Source organism: Melospiza georgiana, chromosome 3, assembly GCF_028018845.1.
Source record: "Melospiza georgiana isolate bMelGeo1 chromosome 3, bMelGeo1.pri, whole genome shotgun sequence".
In the NCBI taxonomy this organism is placed as follows: Eukaryota; Metazoa; Chordata; class Aves; order Passeriformes; family Passerellidae; genus Melospiza; species Melospiza georgiana.
The window spans coordinates 39,741,442-39,766,004 of NC_080432.1; positions in this window are offsets into that span (position 1 = coordinate 39,741,442).

Genomic DNA, 24,563 nt, shown 5'->3' on the forward strand with positions numbered 1-24,563 from the left:
TGAGTGTTTTCAGATCTGGATTATCTGGATTCCAAGTTAATCCAAAACCTGTATATATCCTGAATTGAACTCAACTGGGACTTTAAAGAGTTGTCTTCTCCTCCAACTGCTCCAATGAAAGCACCAAATTGTCACCAAGGAATTTATCTTGCCATTACTTCCACCATAACTATAAGTAGAAAATACCAGAAAAACCTAACTAGATAGCCTGAGAAAAGAAATATTTAAAAATTTTTATTTAATTTTGTTCTTTTGCTCTTGCTCACATCCACATCAAAATAATGCTGGAGAGGGAAGAGTGCTTTCCCAGTGTGTTCCCGAAGGGATGATTGAGTTGCCTACGGTAAGGGCAAACTTTCTTGGACAAGAGACACAATTTCCTTTGCAGCCTCTACAGAACTACAAAAACGCTCTGCTGGATGCAGGAGCCACCAGCCTTATTGGCTTTCCACTCCAGCAATAAGACGTATTCCTTCAATCAAAAGTTTATGTAAAAAATAATAAAACAGCACAAAAATCACATAATGCAGCAGATATAAAACAGTCCCAGGTAGCAGGGTAAAAACTTTAGTAAAGCAGATCTGATTTAGCATCTGTGGGATTTGTAGAAGCAATCAGTCCTTAGGAAATGTATGACTTAAGAGGGAATTAAGGCCTAGTCTAAGAGATGATCCTACTTCAGGAATGCCACAGAAACAAGGAAATGGAGGTGAGAAAAAAAAGGAACAAAAGAGGTTGGAATACAGGCTCCATTTGAAGGCAATATGTTATTCCCATCAAACTGTTTCCACTCTGAGTTTTCATACTTGAGAGGTTGGATAAGCCTTGGACAAGCCTCTGACCTTTAAAATGCTTAGCTGAATCTGGAATTCCAAACCTTTTGAAGGTATCCCATCATAAACACTAACATGCAAACAGATTCCACATATATACTAAATGCAAAAGTCATAATTTACAAATATGTCAGTGTGCCAAAGAATACTACTGAAGTTGTACAAAGATAGTTTTTTTTACACAAACCACACACTGAAAAGTAGCTAGACTAGCTCAAGGCTGCTTTTAAAAGTTTTTCACTACAGTTAGCTTTACTTCGGTGAGTCCCCACCGATACTTGGGTGTAGTGTTCAAAACTCAGCTGTTTCCCTTTGCATTAGACTGCACTCCTTCAAGCTTGAGATTCGGAGATGATAGCCTAAACAAATCAGCAGAAATCCCCTGCAGTCTGGCTATTTACTATTTGTGTTCAGAAGTTCAGCTATGCTGTCTTTGTGACAGACACATTACAAGAAAATAATTTGCTTCAGATTATATATATTGTTGTATTCCAGTTCTGCTGAAAGGACTACAGGAATTCAAGGTTACTTACTAGATCCATGTGTAAGATTTATATGACTCCTCATTTTTTCATTATATCAGCATGAAATTGCATCTCTTCAAACCACTTAAAAACTTCCCTGCTCCCTGGAAGCACCAGGGAATACAATTTTACAGGAAGACACGGGCCACATTTTCCATGTGCTCTTATTATAGAGCCTCACCAGAAAAAACCAACATCCTGGTGTTTACTGTGGCCTGTTTGTGAACATCTTTAAGTTCAAGCACTGCGCACAGAGTTTCTGCCATGGAGAATCAGTCACATTGTTGACACCCACCCATCTACATTCACGACATTCTTCAACAGCCACCAGTCAGCCACTTGGAAATGCAGCTCAAGGAACTACAGTGATTTGGGTAGCACAAATAATGTGGTTACTGGGAGAAAGTTTGTGGAAATGTATTGGCAAGATTAGTGGAAGAGCATTTCCTATAATTTGCTGACCACCAAATGAAAGATGTTGCTAGAGCTGACTTGTAGTCTGTTTGCAGTTCTTTGTATATGTAGTCAGGATAACTGAGCTCAGAAAAACTGGGCACTCAGGGCAGTGTGTCTTTTTCCTAGAAAAGTATGGTTGAATGAACAAGATTAATGAAATTCAGATACATACTTTCCAGAACAACTATAACTACCCCATCTGTGCCTCTGCAGTACTCAAAAATACTTTCTATGTTTTCGAGTATTTTTACAGTGTATCTGAGCAAGAGTCCTGTAGCAACCATAGCACAGACATAAATAACCTTTCAAAGTTTCTGCCATATAATACTCACATGATCCAGGTTGTCTTCTGTTTGTTTGAAGGCAAAGAACTATAGTTGATTTCACCTGGAAACAAGTGAATGGGATTTTAGCTAAATAAATATGATTTCTAAGCATACGTTTTTCTTAATTTTCTAAACAAACCAGGGCTCACATGCTGGATTAATGCATGACACAGCCCAAGTTTGGCATCTTTCTCTCTAACATCATAACAAACAAATATGGATTCTCATGGGGAACCCATACAGCCCATACAACCTGTATTTCTTTAAAGAAAGGGCCAATATATTAATTTGTCTGAGCTACCCACCAGAATGCTACCCATATTTTTCTCCAACCCAACTCCTGCTTCAAGGGCACAAAGGGTGATTTGGGGGTGTTGGTCTTATTTCCTCCTTCCCAAACTAAGCTCTACCCCTGGGCTCTTCCACCAAGTGGTTGTAGATGCCAAAACGTCACAAGTCAGAGCAAAGCCACAAGTGCTCAGTGGCAGCAAGAGAAAGTCACAAGTGGAAGGGGACCAAATAAAAGGATGTCTTTGTTAGGGCAGCCATTAAGCAAGGCTCCTCTGAAGCACGTGTGTATTGCAAACACACGTGAGGCTCCAGACTTCAGTAAATGGTTGAACAAGTTTACTGACATGACTCATTCTATTGCTATGTCTAAACTGAATCAATTTTAGCTGCTCAGCTCTGATGAATGTTAAGGTCATAGCAACCATTAAAAATAAGAAAGGCACCTGAACACATTAAAACATGGGAAAAATAAGGGGTTTAGCTGGAAATAAACAGAAGAAATTTCAAAACAAAGAGCAAGTTTATTTGTTCTTTCCCAGAAAGATTACCTTCTCTCATGAAAGGATCTTGTTATTAGAGTTCCTTTGCTTCCCCAGCAATGGTATCGTGGTTCTGTAATACTGTTAGTCTGGTCAAAGGCTATGTGGGCCACAGAACCGAGGCAATGACAGTGTTTATGAGAGCTGGGAGCAAGATGAGGATGAGAAAGATGAGGAGAGACAATACTAGTCATCTACAAAATAAAGAGCTAGGCAAGACGGCAAAATTGCCGAAGGGTAGATAGAGCTAGTAGTGCAGAAACACCATCAATTTCTTTGTAAGAAAAGGGAAGGGAAAATTGCACATGTTCAAAGAAAAGTCCTTGAAAGTACCTGACAGCCAACTCTGACTGAAGGGGAAATAAAAATTAATTTGGAGCAATTTAGATACAGCAAAATCTTATTCTGTTAACCCCTTTTGCTTAGTAAATTCCCTTCAAAGTGCTTTTCCTGATAAGGAAGTTTAGGACATAATCGGAGAAGAACTAGGACTGGGATTTTATCTGCTGTTGAGCATTTGAGCTGGCTGAAGCCATAGTAGCTGGAAATGCTGAAGTACATCTATGTCTACACTTTATACATTTTTCTATTCTTAGTATGAAGTCACTGCTGAAGTTCTACAGAGGAGGTCAAAATTTAGGCATCAAATACAATATTTTCCATCCACCAGCCAAAACCTAACAAACATTGCCTTAAATAAATTTGTGCCCATGCCAAATTCAAAATTAACTTCCCAAGCCAAGCTAGGGTTGATGGGATGGGGCCAAGGGGCCCACAACTCTGCTGTTGAGCTAATGGAGCAGTCTCAAGCTGCCAATCCAACAAGGGAGACTTTTTTATTTAACATATACATTACACAACGTGTGCAATATTTTCCACATTCAATGAGAAGACTTTATTTATAAGCTGCCTGTGTTGAAATGGTCTCTTATTACAAGGAAGCAGCAAGCCAGGTTGAGCCTGGAAATGAACTCTCATTTTCTCCTTCACTGCAGCATTCAGTGACATTTTGCTCATTCACTCCAAAAATATTTTACAGATGGTTTTGGACATTTACTGGATATGTAGGCCCTAGAATAATGAATTATATTCCCAAACCTTTTCATCTTGTTCAGTCTTCATTACTTAATGGAACAGTCAGTGAGATACCAAGTTTAAGGAATTGCATCTGCCTCCAGAAAGAGGACCTATGGTGAAGATATTCAGACTCATTTTCAGCCAAAAAAATGTCTTTTGTCTTCATCAACAGTTTCAAATGGATCAACATTTTGCAGATAGGTTTCATATATAATTTTCAGTCCTTTCTACTTATGGAAAATTGAGTTAGATACTTCAGAGTTTGAAAGAACAGGCCAAATCCTCACATCTATGCTGACTGCAATTGATACTTACACAAATAGTAAAAATTATGTCTATAATTCTGTCTTCATTCATGAGCCTGGGATACCTTCTCTGGAAATTCCTAGGTCCAGATTCACCTCTGATATCAGTCAAATTTCTCATCACACAGGAAACTAGTCAACATCAAAAAGAAGTCAGTGCATGTATGAAGTTCTTGTAGTGCTGTGTAATAATAATTTATTATGTAAGCCTCTGTGATATCCTGCAAGTATATCTATAATCAAAATAGCCATTCAATTTCTAAATCACTGATCTCATGTCAAGTGCTTTTGCTCCACCTAAGACATTCCACAGATGGTCTTGGGTAACAAATCCCAGAAGAATTTTCTGGATTGTGAATCCTGGTCCCACAGAGGCATCATCTACCAGCTTTGAATTAAATATATATTCCTTACTGAGAAACATATTTTCTAACCTAAGTATCTTCTCTGTGTTTCCTATTGTTGGTCCTGCATTTCCTATTGTTGGTCCTGTTGGTCCTGCAAGTTGTGCTGCAAGTGACGTGACTAATTCAGGCTGATAGCTCTAATTCCAGCTCTGGTACAACCTTTTCCACTCCAGGAGAGACCAGATTCCACTTCTCTGTTGCAACAGATGTTTGTTTAACAGAGGATGTACATTAACCTTGGCAACTGGTACATAATTATTCAAATTCTCTATAAATTAGCACTTTGTTTAACTGCTCTCTCTCTGATCAGGGAACAGAGACTAATTAGGAAAGAGGAACAATTAGTAGCCAAGGACACTTTTGAAATCAGCCTACAGAGAAAAGAATTTCTTGTCTACATTTAAAAAGTCATACTGTAGGCACTTAAAGTTAGAAGAGTGTCAGGGGAGTTTTAAAATGAAAGGCTATGGAAAGAGCACAAAGATTGGAATGACTCATCCTCTCCTGGGAAAGCAATAAAAGCTCTCTATCCTTCAAAAAAACATAATTTATGTCTGATATCAATAAAATTCTAATAGGAAACAATTACTTTTAAATATAATTTCAGTAATAAAGTCCTATTTATGCAAAATAGACAGGAAGACAACAAGCAAATACTTCTTTCCATGCAAATGGTAGAAGTCTAACAGTGCAAGAACTGACCTAGGCTGTCTGGGTTTAAACACAGACAGTACAGGGTTTAAGGTCTCTTGGTATTTGAGAGAAGACAGGATGACAACAATGTCAATCTGTCAGTGGAGACATGCTTAGTGAGATCAGAGCCACTGGAGGGACAGAAAGCACAAAAGAGTGAGGCAACTTGATGGTCTCAAAAAGCTGTCTGCCAGGTTTTCCAGGAGGATGCCGTGGGAGACATTGCAAAAGGCCTTGCTGAAGTCCAAACAGACACATCCACAGCCTTTCCTGCATCCACCAGCTGGGTCACCTGGCCATAAAAGGAGATCAGGTTGGTCAAACACAAACTACCCCTCCTAAACCCATGCTGGCTGGTTCTGATAGCAGGATCCTGTAAGTGCTGCATGATGATGGACTTACATGATGAGTTTACACTCAGTATAAACTGTTTCATCATCTGACTGGGTACTGTGGTCAGGTTAACCAGCCTGTAATTACCAGGATCCTCCTTCCTACCCTTTTTGTGAATGGGTGCCACATTGGCCAGCTTCCAGTCATCTGGAACCTCACCAGTGGGTCAAGACTGCTGGTAAAGGATGGAGAGTAGGTTCACAAGCTCTTCTGCAAGCTCCCTCATCACCCTGGCGTGGATCCGATTTGATCCCACAGATTTATGAACATCCAAGTGGCTCAGCAGTTCTCTGACTGCCTCCTCCTGGATAACAGGGGGGCTATTCTGCTCCCTGACACCGCAGGAGGACAGCTGTCCTGAGGACAAGCCATCTTCTCACTAAAGACTGAGGCAAAGAAGGCTTTAAGCACTTCTGCCTTCTCCTCACCTGCAGTTACTGAGTTCCCTCCCACATCCAGTAGAGAACAAAGGTTGGTCTTACCCTTCCTTTTCCCATCAATATATTTGTAAAAACATTTTTTACAACTTTACAAAAGTTGTCAAATGACGTTTGAACTAAGCTATGGCCTCCCTAATTTTTTTCCTACATGCCCTAGCAAGCCCCTTAAATTCTTCCTGAGAAACCTAACCCTCCTTCCAAAGATGACAAATCCTCTTTTTACCCTTCAGTTCCTTTGAAACCTCGTTGCCCATCCAGGCTGGACATTTGCCTTGTTGACTCATCTTACAGCATACAGGGACAGTCTGTTCCTGTGCCCTCAAGATCTCTGTTTTGAGGCACACCCACCTTTCCTCAACTCCTGTGTTTTTAAGAGCTGCTTCCGAAGGAACTGTCTGGATAAGTCTCCTAAACAAGTCAGAGTCTGCCCTCTGGAAGTCCTGTGTAAAAGTCTTACTGATCTTTGGCCTGACTTCACCAAATATCAAGAACTCTGTAATTTCATGATCACTCTGCCCCAAGAGGCCTCCAACCACCACATCTCCCTCAAGCTCATCTCATTTACAAATAACAGGTCTAACTTAGTCCCTTCCCCTGGTGGGCTCACCCACCAGCTGTGACACAAACTTGTCCTCCATACACTCCAAGCACTTCCTGGACTGCCTCTTTTCTGCTGTGTTAAGTTCCCAGCAAATGTCTGGTAGGTTAAAGTCACCTACAAGAACAAGACCTGGTGACCCTGAAATATTCTCCAGCTGCTTAAAGAATAAATTGTCCACCTCTTCTTCCTGGCTGGGTGGATGATAACAGAGTCCCAATAGGATGTCAGCCTTGTTGGCCTTCCCCCTAATTCTCACCCATAGGCATGCAACTCCATCGTCATTAGTTTGAATACCCATGGCAGCAAAGCCTATCTAACATAAAGGGCCACCCCTCCACCTCTTCTCCCTTTCCTGTCTCTTCTGAGGAGCTTGTAGCCATCCAGTGCAGCACTCCAGCCATGTGAGTCATCCCACCACATTTCCATGATGGCAACTGCATCACAGCTCTGCTGCTGCACCATGGCTTCCAGCTCTTCTTGTTTGTTGCCCATGCTGTGTGCATCAGTGCACATGCACCTCAGCTGGGCTAATGACTTCACCCCTAACTCAGGCCTTCCACCCTTGGGCCTGCTTCCAGACAGCCGAACTGCATCCCCTTCCCCCTTCAAACCTAGTTTAAAGCCCTCTCAACAAGTTCTTCCAGTTCATGAGCTAGAAACCTTCTGCCCCTAACAGAAAGATGGAGCCCATCTGGTTCCAGCAGGCCAGGTGCCCAAAAGGTTGCCCCATGATCAAAGAACACAAAATTCTGCCAATGGCACCAACCCTTGAACCACTTGTCGATAATGTGGGCTCTCCTATTCTGTTAATAATTTTTCTATGCCACCAAAGGGACAGAGCAGAACATTACCTTTGCTTCTGCCCTATTAACAACTAGACCCAGTGCCCTAAAGTTCTTTTTGATTGCCCAGACACTTCTCTTTTCAATCTCATCATTGCCAGCCTGGAGTATCAGCAGGGTAATAATCAGAGGGCTGAATCAGCCCAGGGAGTCTCCCAGTAATATCCCATACCCAGGCCCCAGGGGGGCAGCAGATCTCTCTGTGGGATGGTTTGGTTGACATGTGGGGCCCTCTGTTCCCCTCAGAAGGGAATCACCCTTCTATGACTACCCGTCTTTTCTTCTTAATTTTAGAGGAGGTGATCTGTCTGACAGGTGAAGTGTAATTGGGAGGCTCACTGGGCAGATAATTTTCTTCTATGTAATCTGGCTGACCCTCTAGATCCAGGGCCTCATACCTGTTCTGAAGTGGCACCTGGGTAGGTGATAGGGGTCAGGAGGAGCTTTCATTACCTCCCCAGGTAGGGACCCATTTCCACTCCCCTTCATCCACCAGGTGTCCTCCTATTGCCTGACAGTGGCAGGCATGGGAGTCCTATGATTCCTGGTGGGCCTCCCTCAAGGGTGGCAGGGCAGAACTCCACTAGTCTATTTCCCTTTCACTTTCTCTCATACTCCTTAGTCCTTTAACCTCCTCCCTAAGCTCGGCCACCAGCAAAAGGAGATTGTTCACCAGTTCACACTGCAGGCAGGCTTCCTCTGCAATGCTCCCTAGAAGCACTGATAAGCTCAAACACTCCACACAGGAATGGGTCTGAACAGTCACATCCTTTTTGGGGGGTTCTGTTTGGCTACATACGCTCTTACTAACTGCAGATTTTGATTGTGTAGAAACCATTACTAACAACAACAACAAAACAAACCCCACAGAAGCCAACCAACAGAAACAAGAGACCAAAACCTCACAAGCAGGAGGAAACCTGCAGCCCTGGCTGCTTGCCTTGCCTGTGCTGCACTCTGTGTTGCTGCGCTTCACCACTCGTGTGGCTAACGAGAACCAAGTGCTGGACAAGTGCTGTTCCCTGTAGTGACTGAATGCTTGAAGCAACTGGTTAGAGAACTTTAAAGAAAAAACCAGAACCAAACTGTTGGTTGATTAATTTCTCAAGCCAGGAGAGATTCAAAATGTTACCTTTAAAAATCTTGATCATGATGTATTCACAATCTATCTACCTGTGGGGCTTAAGATACCAAACCTTAGCCAGGAACAATTAATTGGTAAGTTAAACAGAAAGAAGTAAAAAGAACCAACAAGTTACTAACAAGTGGTGTTTTGGGAAAAATACAGGGCTGTCTGCAGATTTTGAAGATTGTGAGATTGAAAAATAGTAGAGCTAAGCATCAGAGTAAAGAGGAATATTAGAAACAAGAAGGCTCCAAAACACACAGTTTGTACACAATGGAGAAAACCATTAAGTAGTTAAATTAAGACATGTGAAGAGTAAAATCAGAGTAAGAAAGGACAAATGCAACTTTGAGAAAGAACATTCTAAAGTAGTAAAAAGTAACAGTAAGAATCTATTTCTAAAATGTCACAAGCAGAAAGGCTTGAGAGTGCCAGAGAGCCTTTAGGGTTGGTAGATAGTCACAGTCTAATAAGAGCACTTGCAGAAGGGCAGTGAGTCAAAAGAACAACTTACCTGTGATTCATTATGGAGAAACTTACAGAGGATTCTTTTTTTTTCCAGCAGAATGAGTTGGAAGAACTGTCTTAAATGAAAAAGTCAGGAGGAAAGATTTACTGTTTTAATAGGAGAAGGTGACATTTGTCCGGGAGTCCTAAGGAAATTCATGTACAAAATTCTCAAGCTACTAGCTGATACAATTTAAAGTCTGAACATCTATCAGTACCATAGCAAGGGAAGATGGCAAACATGACACTGCTTTACAGAGTAGGCATCTGAGAAAGTACAAATCAGGAAGCCTGACTTGCCTATTGGGCAACTTGGCAGGAAGCAATTTGGGATTCCAGTTACATATATACAGGGTTAATCCGGGATGTCAATCTAGGTGCCTTCAGCATAAGAATGAAATGCAGAACAGATCTATTCAGATTCTTTGAAAGAGTAAATGAGCTCAAAACTGTGGTGCTCAGTAAAGGCACATGAATAAAATGGCATTTTAGGAGTTATTAGGAAAGGAATAGAGAAAAAAATACAAACAAAATACAAAAATACCAACACAATATTATGCTGTGGTTCAGCACCTCAGCCCACCTGTGTTGTGCACACCTTTAGTTCCTACATCTCAAAGATCATGTGGCTGAGCAGGAAAAGAGCAGAGAAAAGCAAGAAGGATGGTCAGCAGTCTGGAGCAACTTCTGGAAGAGAAGAGAGGAAATGGACTGTGCTTCCTCAGTTTGGAATAGAACTGACTGATGGAAGATATGCTAAAGTCTTCAAACCATGCCTGGAATACAAAGGTTAATACAGGCCCACTATTTGTTATTCCTCCTGACACAAGATCCAGGGGATGCCAAAGTAAACTCCCAGGCAGCAGCTATAAAGCAAATAAAAGGAAGAACTTATCCCCCATGGGATTTATAGTACAATAATTGCCATCCAATGGTGTGGAAGGAAGAAGCATCCAACTATAAATATGTTCAACAAAAAATTTGACAAATTACTAATAGAAAATAGATTTTCACTCAGAGTTATTAAAACCATGGATACAGACTTTAGTCATGAAGGTCTGTGGGAGCACTGTAAAGACTGCTGGGGTGTAGAAATTTTCAGTGGAAATACTAAGGTTGCATGAATGGAAAATGAAGAGGTATGTCTGTGCCTGGAAGCACCAGAAAGAAGAGCAGAAAAAGGAAGCTATGAATTGAAGGCACTGGTGGCACCCAAACCAGCATATGCTCAAATTCCTGGCACATCTACATGCAGTTTTCCAGGACAGTTGAAGTGGGAAGGCATCTCAGGAAATTATCTAAACAGGGCTACAGCCAGCTGAGTTTTGAATGCTTCCAAGGATGAAGATTCCACAACCTCTCTGTGTGAGCTATTCCAGTGTCCAGTGTTTGATCACTGTCACAGGACAAGAGTGTTCCTTACATTTAAACAGATTTTTCTGTGTTTCAGCTTGAGCCCATTGCTTCTTGTCCTCAGTGGGCACTACTGAGAAGAGCCTGGTTCCACTTTTTTAGCTTCCCCACACACACATTGATAGGAGCCCCTGAGCCTTCTCCAGGCTGAATAGTTCCAGCTCCCTCAGCCTCTCATCAAATGTCCAGAGCTCCAGTTGGCTTTGTGGCACTAATGGCCTCTCCTCTGACCAGGTTTCACACTAAGATTTGCTGTCACATTCCTGCAAGGGCACTTCAGAACATGTCTCAGATGAATTATCTCTGGATTTGCCTTATTCAGAACTCAGGCCTTTGACTGGATCCAGTACAGCTGGTTTTAGGTATCTTCCCTGTCCTGCCTGTTTTCCTTCCCTGCTGTCATGCAGACAGTCCCTCTCCCAGTCAAATGGGCATCTCCAGCACAATGTACCCAGTGTGCTGGAGCCTCCCACTTCCCTCAGTGCAAATATGGTTGAATAAATTATGAACAAATTTACAAAGAAAAGGCTTGCAGACCTTTTTGTGAAATGGCTCTGAAAAGCTGGTGCTGCCTCCCAAAACACAATGCTACATTCCACAAGAGGAAACCAGGGGAGCTCAGCTGACAAAAGCAGAAGGGTTTAGTTGTGTTATATTTATTGCAGCCCACACAAGAGCAGCAAATAAAAGACACAGCAAAGTAATGGGGAACTATAACAGAACTTCAACTTCCACTGACATAGCTGGGAAATTGGTTCCCTGCTTTTATGCATCCTCTTTTTATACAACCTTCTTTAGACAGCAAAGGTTTCTCACAATGGTTGATAATTTTATAAGGACCCATTGAGGTAAGAACACAGACTAAATTATTTGCCACATCATGAAATGAACTTTTTTACACTGGGACAATAGGGAGCTTTAAATTCACACTGCACTTCAAGCATGAGTTATTTAAACTGGGAAAATCTTTTCAAATTTCAGACAGAAAAAAAGAGTGAGATTCATTATATATAGTGCAAAAGCTACCAACTCATATACATGACATCAAGTCATATATTACAGACATGAAGCTTTTCACATTTTACCGAATGTCATAAGGTTTGCAGTTCCCACATTGTGTTTCAGTATTTCTGCCAAAATTGCCAACAAAGAACGTGTCTTTAACTTCTCTGACCCTATTGTGTCAAAAACATTTCTCGTGCACCCCATACTGTATCTTTTAGACCTACTTAGTGTTCATTTCTGAAATTTCAGAAATGCTCAATAGGAAAACCTCAGAACACACAATACAGCTTCTTTACATCTGGAATCATACATCAAAAATCATGGCTATGAAAAAATGTTCTGCAATTTTTTCCTCACAAATTTAATGAAAGAACTACTAGTATTTCCACCAAAATAAGCTGGATATTGTAAATGGCTAAAAAAAGAAGTAACTGAGTTGATAAAAAAGAAATTACTTTTGCAATTTAACTCTTTGGCAGGCCTTAAATATCTGCCAAGAAAAAAAGGCGGAGCTCATTAATTCTAAATGAATTTGAAATTGAATCTTCATATTGATTAGTGTATTATTCATTCTATAAAATTAGTTTCTGTTTAGATTCTGATTTACAGCCACCTTAAAACGTTTGTCTCCTTACTCATTAGGCAAAGCTAAAAAGAAATTATTGTTTCAAAGCATGTAAAAGGTCAGTAATTCTTGTCTGTATCTCAGCTCAACAAAATCAAATTATGAAGCAAGTGTATCTCCTTCCTATTAATTAGTGCTGTGTATTCCTCTTCCTATTTTCTTTTACCAACCTTATGGATGTTTGAAGAAGAGCTCTGATTATGATCTGGAAAAGATGCTGGAGCATCTTTAGGCAGAACCTTCCCCTGTGATCCTCCAAAAGTGCCATCTACTCCATGAAAGTATTTATCGACACAAATGCTCCTTTGAGAAGGTAAATGCTTTCCTTTAACTCACAGAATAGGCATGAATTGAGCCACAGGGGCGGGAGAATCCCTTCCATGGTTGAATTTAACAATAAAGAGGATGTTGAAGATGCATTGCTTGCAAAAGTTAGAAGGATGGAAATAGTTCTCTTTTATTACTGAGAACTACATATCATTGACCAGAGGTGAGCAGAACAGCGAAGGATCTGACATAAAAGCTGACACTTGTATTTGAAATGCAAGCAGGTTGATATTTGATAAACCTCAACCAGTGGCAGATAGCAAATGGCTGAGATTTACACCTTGGCCAAAGACTGTCAATCCTAAGAGCAAAGCCCAGGAGTGCCACAAGTTACTCCCTGGAGTGTGCAAAAACTGTCAAGCAGATGATGTGCCCATAATCTGTGTGCACTGAACTCTCCTGTCCAGAACACCTTCTCACTGTATCTGACTTCCTGCTGTGCCTCTGCAGCACAGCACCCTGCTGTGGAGGCAGGGTCACACTCCATCAGCAGCACCTACTGTATTCTATCCTGTTTCAAAAAGAGGATCTACACAAATATCAAATTTCTACACTATCAAAATAATATTTTACACTTTAACTGGGTATAACTCAAAAGTAAACCCTTGGTTGGTTCTGTGCACAGTTGGTGGACATCAAGCAGAGAGGCCATTTAATCACTGACAGCAAAGTCACACAAATTTTCAAATGCAACATATTTACACAACCTGTCTCTTAATTCCTGTTTACACAATAGCTGTAGCACTTAAGCTTGCTCATTAACAGAAAGAACTCAGACAAGGCACAGGGACAAATTTCCCACAAAGCTTTCTATTTCCTTTATCACATCACAGTGAAATTTGTTCTAGAGTCTGTTTCCATGATAAATACCTGGGCATCCAGATTTTATTGTCTTGACTGAATCCTTGATGCTGCCAGCAGCATCCTTTTTGCAGTTTTTCATCAAAACAGTTGAAGAAAACAGCTTGATGATGCATGCAATATATCAGACAGATGAGTTCAACTCTTTGAGAAAGAGATTGGCTTCTCTACAAAGAATTCTTTAACTCCTCAGTAAGGAATAAATCTCCTGTGCTGATGGCCTTCTAGTATACAAATAAGCTTACTCTCTTTACCAGTGTCCTTCACACTACCAATGCAAGCTGAACCAACCATTCCTTGGTGTGATGTCTGTGATTCTTCTGTGATTCTTCCATTATTTCCAGAAGTTTGGTTCAAGACCTATCACGAGCATGCAATTACAGAGAATGTACAAATACTCAAGCTTCTTTGTTTAAGTTAGATTGTGAAATAATTATTATCAATAAGCCTACAACAAAGACTGAAGTTATGGATGTCCAAAATGCGCAGTGCTGCATTACCTTACAGTTTTACACAGAAGTCAAGATTAGCTTGTCTTCCATCAGAAGGCTCTCTGGCCATGTGCTAAGGTCTGGTGATACACCAGATTTTTAAAAATAAAAGAAGAACAAAATCTGCCCAGGATAAAAAAAGGAATCATCACTCAATCAGCCCCTGTGTAGTCTCCATGTAAATAAAGATGATTATTAGAAATCATCACAAATTACTATGAACATCATCAGGCAAAGAGGAAACAAGTGGGATTCACCTGATACAGGACAGAATCAGGATTCCTGGCATCTTAAGGGATTTAAGATTTACTCACTATCTATATTACTTTTTCTATTTCTTTCTTATTATTACAAAAGAAATTAGATTACATTTTTTCTATATATATCTTTCTTACTGAGATCCACAAGGAACCAGGCACCCCTTAGGGGCAGAACACCCTCTGAGACAATAGATATGGGCAGAGAAACTGCTGCTGCAGCTGAACTCTGCTGTTGGACATCACCATGCATCTACCAGAGCTGGAATGATATTGTTTCCACAGTTCATTCTTTTGGTTAAAACATAGACCTCACTTATTTTCTCTCTCAGAGCAGCTAGGATTGATCTATCTATGAAAAGCATCACACAAGTCAGGAAACTCGGCCTTCCTATCAATTGTATTATAATGTCTGAACAATTTTCCACTAGCTTTGAAAAGTAAGCATTATCAATATGTTAGCAGATTATGGATTGTGGATACATATCTATGCATGATGACTACAGGCTTGAAGAAGGAAAAGTGCAAGCCAGGCTTTGTGCCCAACTCTGCTGTGAACAGTCACAGTAGTTAAGACCAAAAGTCCATCCCAGTACTTCCTCATACCCTTAAATACAGCTAGTAGAGATGATTATCAGGAGAGTTCAAAACACAGGCAAGAACACAATGAAGCTTTGTCCAATTTGCTAAATTCTGGTGAAGTTTAGTGATTACCCAGTATACTGGTGTATTTTTTTTTTTTTTTGCTGCAATACAACCTAGTTTCTTAAAGAGTCTTTGCCAAACACACCTTGGAAAATGCTTTTCTGAAATAGGAGTTCAAATTGTTTAACCTCTTTACTCGGTCACCTAGATGGAGAGATAAGATTAAAATGCCTTTCTCTGTGAAGCATCTTTGAGATATTCCAGGCCAAGTCTCCATATAAATGTACAGTATTAGATTATTAGTATAATTTTTGATAGGGCTTCTGTCTTTCATTTTATCCTGAAGTCAGTAAGTGCAGTACTTCTCATATTCCATTGTGTGGTTTGCTTTGTCAGACAAAACCTGATATCTGCTTCCCTACTAATATCATCACACTGTCTGAATGTATTTTGAGAGCTTATGATACTTGGCAAGGAGTGAGTTTGCTTTTGTTGTTGTTGGGTCAGAAAGCAGTGCGTTTAATTTAAACGTTAGCACAAGATGGGATTTATCTGATCAAGAAATCATGCAATAATAGAAAGGGGTATATTTCCTTTAAAAAACAGCGACCCCTTGATATCTTTTCAATGCCAAAGGTTTTCATCTGTTTGAATGACAGCCACATACTCCCATTACACTGATTTAAACCAATAACAAGAGCAAGGAAGCTGGACAAGGATGCAAAAGCAGATTTTTTTGGCAGCTGTCTGTAATACATTTGGACTTGTGAATGAAAGATGGTGACATGCCTCCAGTAACTCAAAAGTCCTCTATCAGGCAAAATATCCTTAAAACATATTTTCAGAACAGTGTTAAAACAATTTAAAATTATTGATGCATTTTTACTGGAAGGTGCAAATAGGAATTTAAGCCTTTCCTTGTCAATGATACTGTTTGATGGAGCATGTCCATGAGGAGTCAGCTGCTGTGCTCGGTAGCCTTCAGCAGCCCAGCACAAAGCAGCATTTCCAAGCTGGATGCCCATCACCCAGACACCAGCACGGCTTCCTCCAGCCTTGCATGTCACCGAGCCCAGGCCGGAGCAGATGGGGTGGGTTGGGGGTACGGGGCACTGCTCCTGGATCAGTGCAGCTCCTGTGATTCCCAAAGTGGGGCCAGAGCCAGTGGTGTGGGCTGGGGCTACAGGGCACTGCTCCTGGATCAGCAGCATTCCTATGCTTCCCAAAGTGGGGCCAGAGCTGATGGGGTAGGCTGGGGCTACAGGGCACTGCTCCTGGATCAGCGCTGCTCCTGTGCTCCCAAAGTGGGGCCCCACCTCTCCTCTCCATCTGATTGCGTCTGACGTTTCCGTTCAGTGAAAGAACGAACGCAGGAACTTCACCAAAAGTTTGAACCTTGCAACAATTTAATTAGTGGTGACAGCAGCATCTGGGGTTTCCAGAGCATAGACCCCAACATAGTCACCTATTTCTGCAAAAAGCCAGCATTCCTGAACTAAAACCTTTATGTTTAATGCTCTCCTTTACAACAGCACCATGTCTGACACAGCTACCTGGGCATAGCTTGCTCTTTTGAAAGAATCATTTCAAGTATGTATTTCTGTCTTTCATGTTTTTCTCTCCTCCCCTTTGGGTATGGCATTTGTTGACTCTCCTAAGCTTTAACAGCAATATTATATATATTGAGATTCTATCTGGACAAGATATGAACAGAAATATTATACACATCTAAATAAGAAAACAATGATTTTTGTGTGAGCCCCCAAAGGCCTACTTTTTCTGTTTGTTTTACTTTTCCTAAAATTTATTTTGGCTGTAGCCAGATTGATGGTGATTATATTTGAAATCCCTCCCACAAATCTGTCACATAAACACACCATTAGTTTAGGGTCTTTAAAATTATTCGGATAATGAATTAATTTTCTTATTCATTAGCAGATATTGGTCATTGTTATAAGAGGAGCAAATAATCTGAAACATTCCTTGTGTTAGCAGCCCTTGGGTGCCAGGATTTGCTACTGCTTCAAATACATTCATACCAGTTAGAAATCTACACAGCTTCAGGAAAAAAAAAAAAAAAAAAAGAAAAAAACACCTCAAGTAATATCAGATGTCTTATTAGCCTAAACTATGCAACCTGAGCAATGGCCAAATTTGTAGGTTTGCCTTTTGTCAAATAACAACAACAAAAGCCAACAAAACCCTCACCCTTAAACAGATTTTTGAAGTTTGATATAAAGTAAATCCTGAGCTTCATCGGCTGATAATATTGGTAGATTTGATATCTTCCAGCAAAATTGAAAAAAAAAAAGAATAAAAGGCAGAAAGAAAAAGCTGCAGTGATTGGGGCAGGAAGTACCCACTGCAGGGTCTGTGGTCCACACAGCTTTTATTTCATGGAGACACACAGACAGCCTATTCCCTGGTGACAGCTCTCTGCGCTTTCCAATCCTGCACAGGATTTCCTTCTGTCTGAAAGTGTAAGAGTCGCTCCAGTAAACACTCTGCATATGTGTTCCAGCTGCTGCACTCATTCTGCCAGCACAGCCCAGTGACAAGAAAAGTATTATTTCCTACTAAAACCTTCTAATCACCAGACCATGCCATTTTCATCTGGCTATTCCAGGCACCGAGAGCTTGCATTGCTTTTGGTAACCTAATCATGATTAAGAAATTAGCTTTTGCATCCCAGCACAGTGACCCCCATCTCAGGATTCTGCAAGTGAACTTGTGAGCAGGCTGGGCTGTGCTGGGAGCTCACTTTCCAGGAAAGCTTGCACTGATTAATATAGACTCCAGAACCTATATTATTGAAAACTCTGGTACATATGCAAATGCATGTAAGTACACATATCCATACATGCTATATATTTGTATTCATATTATATATAATACGTACACACTTTTAAAAGAAATTACCATCTGTACAATTTGCTGACGTCCCTATTTGTTTTGGCAGGGTTTTGCCTTTACAGAAAGAGGGGTCTTTTTGTTGCAAAGCCCTGCACAGCTTTGCCATTCCTTTCTAGAACAACTGCATGGAACACGATGGAGAGAAGCATTCTCAACCTGCAGTAAAGAAAATAAGACTTAAGAACAAGCTTAAGACATGACCTATTACTAGCATAACAATGACTTTTTTCAAAACTGGACTATCCTCTCCCTAGGGACATTTTAGCAGATTTTTTTAACCCTTTCTTTAGAGGAATTGTGACAATTTTTAAAGACTAATTCCTCAAATATTTTTCAAACAATACATTTTGCTTAGTACTAATACTTTCTTCCTTTTTAGGGAACCATTGTCAACAGCTCTGCTCTGCTGCAGTTCCATAAATCTGGAAAAAAAATACAAGTCCAACTCTCATCAATTTTCATTTTTAGGTTTATAATTTTTAACCCTCCTCTTTAACGAAACAAAATCCTCACAATCTCCCCCCTGCACACACAACAGGAGGTTTTTAATTGTTCAACCCATGTGTACTCAAACAAGACTGACAGGAGAACCGTGATTGTTCAAATGGAAATTGGAGCATGGTAATTACACACTCAAAACTGACTTCAAATAAAGGGCAAAGCTTTTTCTATACAGCACAAAATATGCAAACCTAAGTTCAAACAAGGGCCAATTCAGCAAAATAACAGCTTAGAGCAATTTTGGGATGAGGAAGATATTTTAACTCTCATATTTACATTTTGATGACTATTTTAATGTATTAATATACATAAAGGAGGCCAAGGAAAAGCAAACATTTCCAGACCTGTAAATATGATGAACGTACTTCCAACATTTATGTTGGCACCAGATTTCTCCACTTAGTGACACATTAACACAAAGCTTTGCATTTAAAAAATTCACACAATTATGTTTTTCTAAAAAATTATATCTTTCCATAACCCATTTCATACGAAAATATCTATGTTTTATGCCCTTCCTTTAAAACCAATCAAAATATTTTACTAGGTTGATGAAGTAGCTTGGCAATTTGGCATCTATGTCTGCTTGGTCATTGAGGAATAGACTTCAATTCCCAGCTCTACAAGCTGAAACAGATGTGGAAACCACACCACTGATCTTCACATGCTGTAGGAAGGAACTGCCTCCTTCGGAAGAACTGCATTCCTTGAGAGCAGAGTGCCAGGTGAGGGTACTGAAATGAGCTAGGCTTGTGAATCCCCAAATAATGGGACCTAGGGAAGACTGGCCTGCTATGGACAGGCACTGTGTTATCACATGCCATCAGCATTTTTATGCACCTGTACTGCAGGGACAAACTTACCCATGTTAATATCCATATGATCTATGCTTAAAGTATAGAAGACAAATATATAAGGAGGAAAAAAGCGAAATCACAAAGAAGTCATTGCAATATTTTGCTTATTAAAAGTAACTCCTTTAGGGTGTCTTTAATGAGGAAAACTTGACACAAAAAAGCCTTTTTGAATGTCTGTCACTGATGTTATAACCACATTAATAGTCACACCTAGTGCATTCACCAGTTTGTCTATTCCTCTTAATATTGTTCAAATTCCTTTTTGGTAAGGCTCTCCAGACAGTGTGTATCAAAGGGATTATTGCACTTAGTGGGTGATTAAAGCCACTTGCCCTTCAGCCTCATGTCTGCAATGCCACCTTAGGCACACAATAATAACCCTGAAATGACTAGCTGTCACGTCTCATTGCTTAATTATATTGTCATGAAGGTGTCCTCCTCAGAAACCTCCTTAGAAAATCCAAAAGAAACACACTCTAGCAGTAGTTTTCTTTTCTTCAAAGGTTTTTACAATTATTATTATCTCTTAAAAACTTAAAGAAAACACCAATAGTCTTAAACAAGCAAATCCATAGAGCTGCGAGTCCAGAGTCCCAGACCTCAAGACTGATGTGAAATATCTCACAAGAGATGGAAATCCTGTCCTGGCAGGAATCCACTAAGGCAAAGAACAGCTCAGTGGTTATTACAGCCCGTAATACCTGTTGTTTAGTAGTAATTTTCAAGGGAATTAATTTCAGTTCAAATGAAATGTCCAGGGACTTTCCACACACCTTGAGTCACTGGCTGCCAGATTGCCCCAAGAGGGACAGCGGGAGCCTCTCAGGCCCAGCCTACAAGGTTCTTGGTGGCCAGAGCAGTAAGAATTGTAATGACCATCTTGTTTCACCTAGTTTGGTTCAAATCTAACATGACTTTTGTAGCACTGCAAGGGCAGCCCCACACATTCCCTGAAAAAGCAGACAACCCACACCTTTTTCTTCATGTGGAAGCACTATGAAAGAGACTTTATTATTATTTAAATTCTCCCCAAACTTGGCTGTGTACAAGTCAGCAATTGCTCTGTTTTTTATATTTTTCCTCGGGAGTAGATGATGTTGAAGCCATTCCTAGTTGCATTGTTCACAGATGTTACCACAGGGAGAAAAGGAATTATGCCTATGGAGCTTAACACAGATTTCTAACAGCCCTGCTTCTTTGCCATCCAAAGGGCACGATGGAAGGCAAGCCATGTGGAGCAGTCTCCTCCCGTGAATGGAGCTAGGTCTGAGAATTATTTCATCCTTTTTGTGCTTTTTTGCACATTTATACACATGCACATGCAGAATTGTTGCACATTTTCAACAAATATGACCAAGACCAGTTCCATTAAAAAATTGCTACAGGCAACAGCGTAAGGGCGGAAACCACTCTGCAATGCATTAATCATGAAATTATAAGAGTTTGACAGCTGTTCATGACAAAACATTGAAGAGTTGTACAGAGCTGTGATTTGATAGCTTCGTATTATGACAAGCTAGTCCTGTCTGTTCGTGTTTCAGTGATTAACTCCCATCACTCTGTCTAGCTTTGTGCAGTAAGAGCAGTTTCAGAGGTGGAAACTTTGCCCTTCTGCTACTTAATCAGAGCAGCTATGATGTGTCTGAGTCTGTCATGACAGCATCAGCAAGAGACAAATCTGGGAGTACAGCTTAGGCTAGATAAGCCTCAGGAACACTGCAAGAGAGCACAGACCCACAGATCTACTCCCCTCATCAATTGCCACGTGCACACTGGTACCAATGAAATTCATGTGCATCCTTGACCAAGTATTCCCCACTGTCACAGCACCATGGATGTGGCTTTTGCAAGATGCTACCTGCAGCTCCAGCTCTGATGTCAAACCACCTGCATTTATAGCAGCTATTACGTTGCTAATGCAACGTACATGACACATATAGAAGCAAGTAATATGTTAAAATGCCTATCAGAGTTTCAAATAATGTCTTGCAGTTCAGCATTTTGAAGTGCATAGCTGACTTTCAGAATAACTGAAATTTTCATCTGGAAAGAAAATGATCCTGTTCTTTGTAATTTCCATATGTGGCTTCAATCCAGTCCATTACAATTCAGTTCACTGACTCCAACAGTAAAGAAAACAACCATTAGCTAGCAACATATAGAGATTTCCTTTCTTCTTATGGTCCAGAGCCTTTAATCTCTTAGCAAGCACAAGTGGCTGCTGAAGTGCATTTGTTCAGGGCTCAGTTTAACATATGAATTAACAGAGTTGTAATACTGCCATAAATGAAGATGTCTAACATTATCCCTGAACGTTACAGCTAGTCTACAGTAGATTAAATCCATTGAAAACCCAGCTACACATATTTATTCTAGTTGGGTGTCTACTAAGGTGTCCTTATCAGAACAATAAGAAAATTTATCTATAACTACTTCATAGCAGTTACTGTAATTAGAAAACCTCCTATAATAGTACAGAGCAGTAACAGTTAATGAAGTTTTTTTTTTTAAACGCAAGCATTACCTCAAGAGGGAATAGAGTTCTTCTTTTAGAGAAATGGCTTTTAAATAACATCCTAAAAAGCTAGCAGGTCATTAGTCAATTTCAATAATGACAACGGGTAATTTATTGTCATGCATAGGCCATGCAGTTAACAAAGGGGTCAGCTCTAGGTGTGTTAGCAGCAGGAGTTCTCAAAATAGATGTGCAAGGAACAGTCATAGTAACCTAAAAATTAGGTCAGATTTTCTATACTTTATTTTGAATCAAATTTTTCCCTGATAGAAATAATGAAACTTAGAATGAAAAGTATCCAAAGAATCAGGTTAAATTCTTGAAAAATGTTAAAAATTGAGAGCATTCAATTGGCAATGAATTAACATAGTCAGGTTATCAAATTTGGGCTCAGATTCTCCAAAAAAAACAAAAACAAAGGCTATTTGATGTATCTTGGATAATTTCCACAAAGGCAGAACCCTGTAAAAATGACTGCTTCAGAAAATGTACCTGTTAGTTCATGCGCTCATGTGTTGTAAGTCCACAGATGGGTATGTGAGTGGTGACATCCATGTAGTCATCAACCCTCAGCAGATTCCAGCACCATTTTTACAGCCAGTGTCTGCAGGTTTCCTGGATGCTGGGAAAGAAGTCTCTCTTCACTATAATATTGCACAGAAAACATATAATGTGATCAATTTTTTTTTGTTTCAAGAACAACTATTACATGGTGTTCTGTTACCACCAATACTGAATTGCCTTTTAGCTCAGACTAGAGCATAAATTGTCTGAAAATCCATCCATCTGAAGAAAACTGCCTAGAGTTTTCATTATTATCAGGAACACTACCAGGGGAACAAATCTGTATGATACCTGGTGGAAGTCCGCTGCCAGGGTTTCCCCAAGCTCTCCCTTGACCTGCAAACACCACCTGGGATGCGTAAGAAGCTGAGACTTGCTGCCTTCATAACTTCACTGGCTTGGTGACATGTTATGAATAGGAGAAATATTAGGAATGATTTTAAGCATTCCTTCCCTGACGCTCCAAATCCCTTGTTTACTTTATTGCCTGAGAGCTGTCAGATTGGCCCCTCAGTTGACAAGTCTTGAAGTTGAGTGAAGCTGTCAAACAATGATTTGCAGTAGGCAGCCACCTCCAAAGGGTTTCTGTACACAGGAATTCGAAGAGAAACAGTGATAACCTTTCAAACTCCCCTAGCTTTCTGCTGTTTGACATGCACAGAGTTTGAAGCAATGCCATTTAACACAAAAACATCAAACTGAAAGTAATTACTCAGCTGCACGGGAAGAGGTAGGAAAATACTTTGCTTTTCTTAAACAAGATTCCAGGTGGTGCTGATCTTGAGCCTCAGAAAGCTTTATCAAAAATTATCAGCCTGGAAAAATACAGCCATAGGAAAACTGTTATTGCAAAACCAATATGATTACCAAAGTCAGTCCAAATTATTAAATTCAAACACAAGTATGAACTAATGCAAAAGTTTGAATTTGTTTGAGTCTGGAATTTTGATAAGTTCAAGCTCTCTCTCTCTCTTTCAGTGTATAAACCTAGAGAACAGTGACAGTTTTGACAATTGCTACTTATCAAGAAAGAAAGTTTACAACTTGATTTGGAAATTTCCATGATTTGTTATCCAGGAGGGGTCCTCTGGGTTCCTCCCTGGAAATTGCAGAGACTATTTCAGTACTGAGCTCTGTTCTTTAAGCGACTTTAAGAGGAGCCTGAAGTTCAACGAGTATTTCAGGAAAGTGCATACACTTTTCAATAATAAATCCATCATTAAACTTCTTGGCCTCATGGCCTGCATCTCTTAACACCTTGTGCCATTTGTAGGCATTCTGAAAGGCTATGGAAGGATGCTGTTGGCTGATGGGGCTGCACTGGCAACTCCAGATTTAAGGAAGATCACAAATCTTTTTTTTGTAAAATGATCAACTTGATACATAAATGCTGAATGAATATCAAAAGAAAGCAATTCATTTTGCAATGAAGTACATAATTTTTGTTTAGAATGCAAGAAAGCAAACTATATTTAATTATTTATAGTTAAAATTGTGTCACACAAGTATGGCACAAGTACATATGACTTCCTGATACTTTGGAAAGATACAAGTGTTTTCTAGCTTTTTACATTGCTGTATCTTTCTTTTCTGATTCAATAGTTAATATGATACACTCATGATTTATATTTTCTGTAGAAATTTCACAAAAATCAGCTTTGTAGGTAATTCCTCTTTTATTAAATTAATTAAATCATCAGTCAAACCTTTCCTGACTTCCTCCCTCAAGTCATAAGAAAAAGAGCAAAATTCCCTGTTTCATTATTCTCTTTTAAATCAGTCCAACAGAAGGAAATGAAATTTTCAAAGGGATTGCATGGAGGCTGCAGAGTGGGGACTGGCAGGGTCCGTTTGCTCTCCAGCCCTGATATCCTCTGTGGCCTTTGGCAAGGCACCCAGCCACTTTCCACTTCAGTCTCCCTGGAGGAAAAAAAGGATTTATGTAGCCTTAGACACGTCAGCTACGAGAGCCTTGTTCCTTTGTTTCCTACAGTACTTATATGAGTCCCACTCACTTGGAAAGAGGTTTCTGGCGACACTTGGTACTACACAGTCACCAATACTAAACCCTAACCCTTCACAGGAGGAAATTGCTCCTGCAATTAAACCTGCTCCAAGCAGCACTCACTGCGTGAGAGCTGAGCAGTGACCTTAGATGGGGGAAAAGGTGCAAGAAAAAGTGGCAAATGCTGGGCTTCAGTCCGGTCAGCTAGCGACAGACTGCAAACT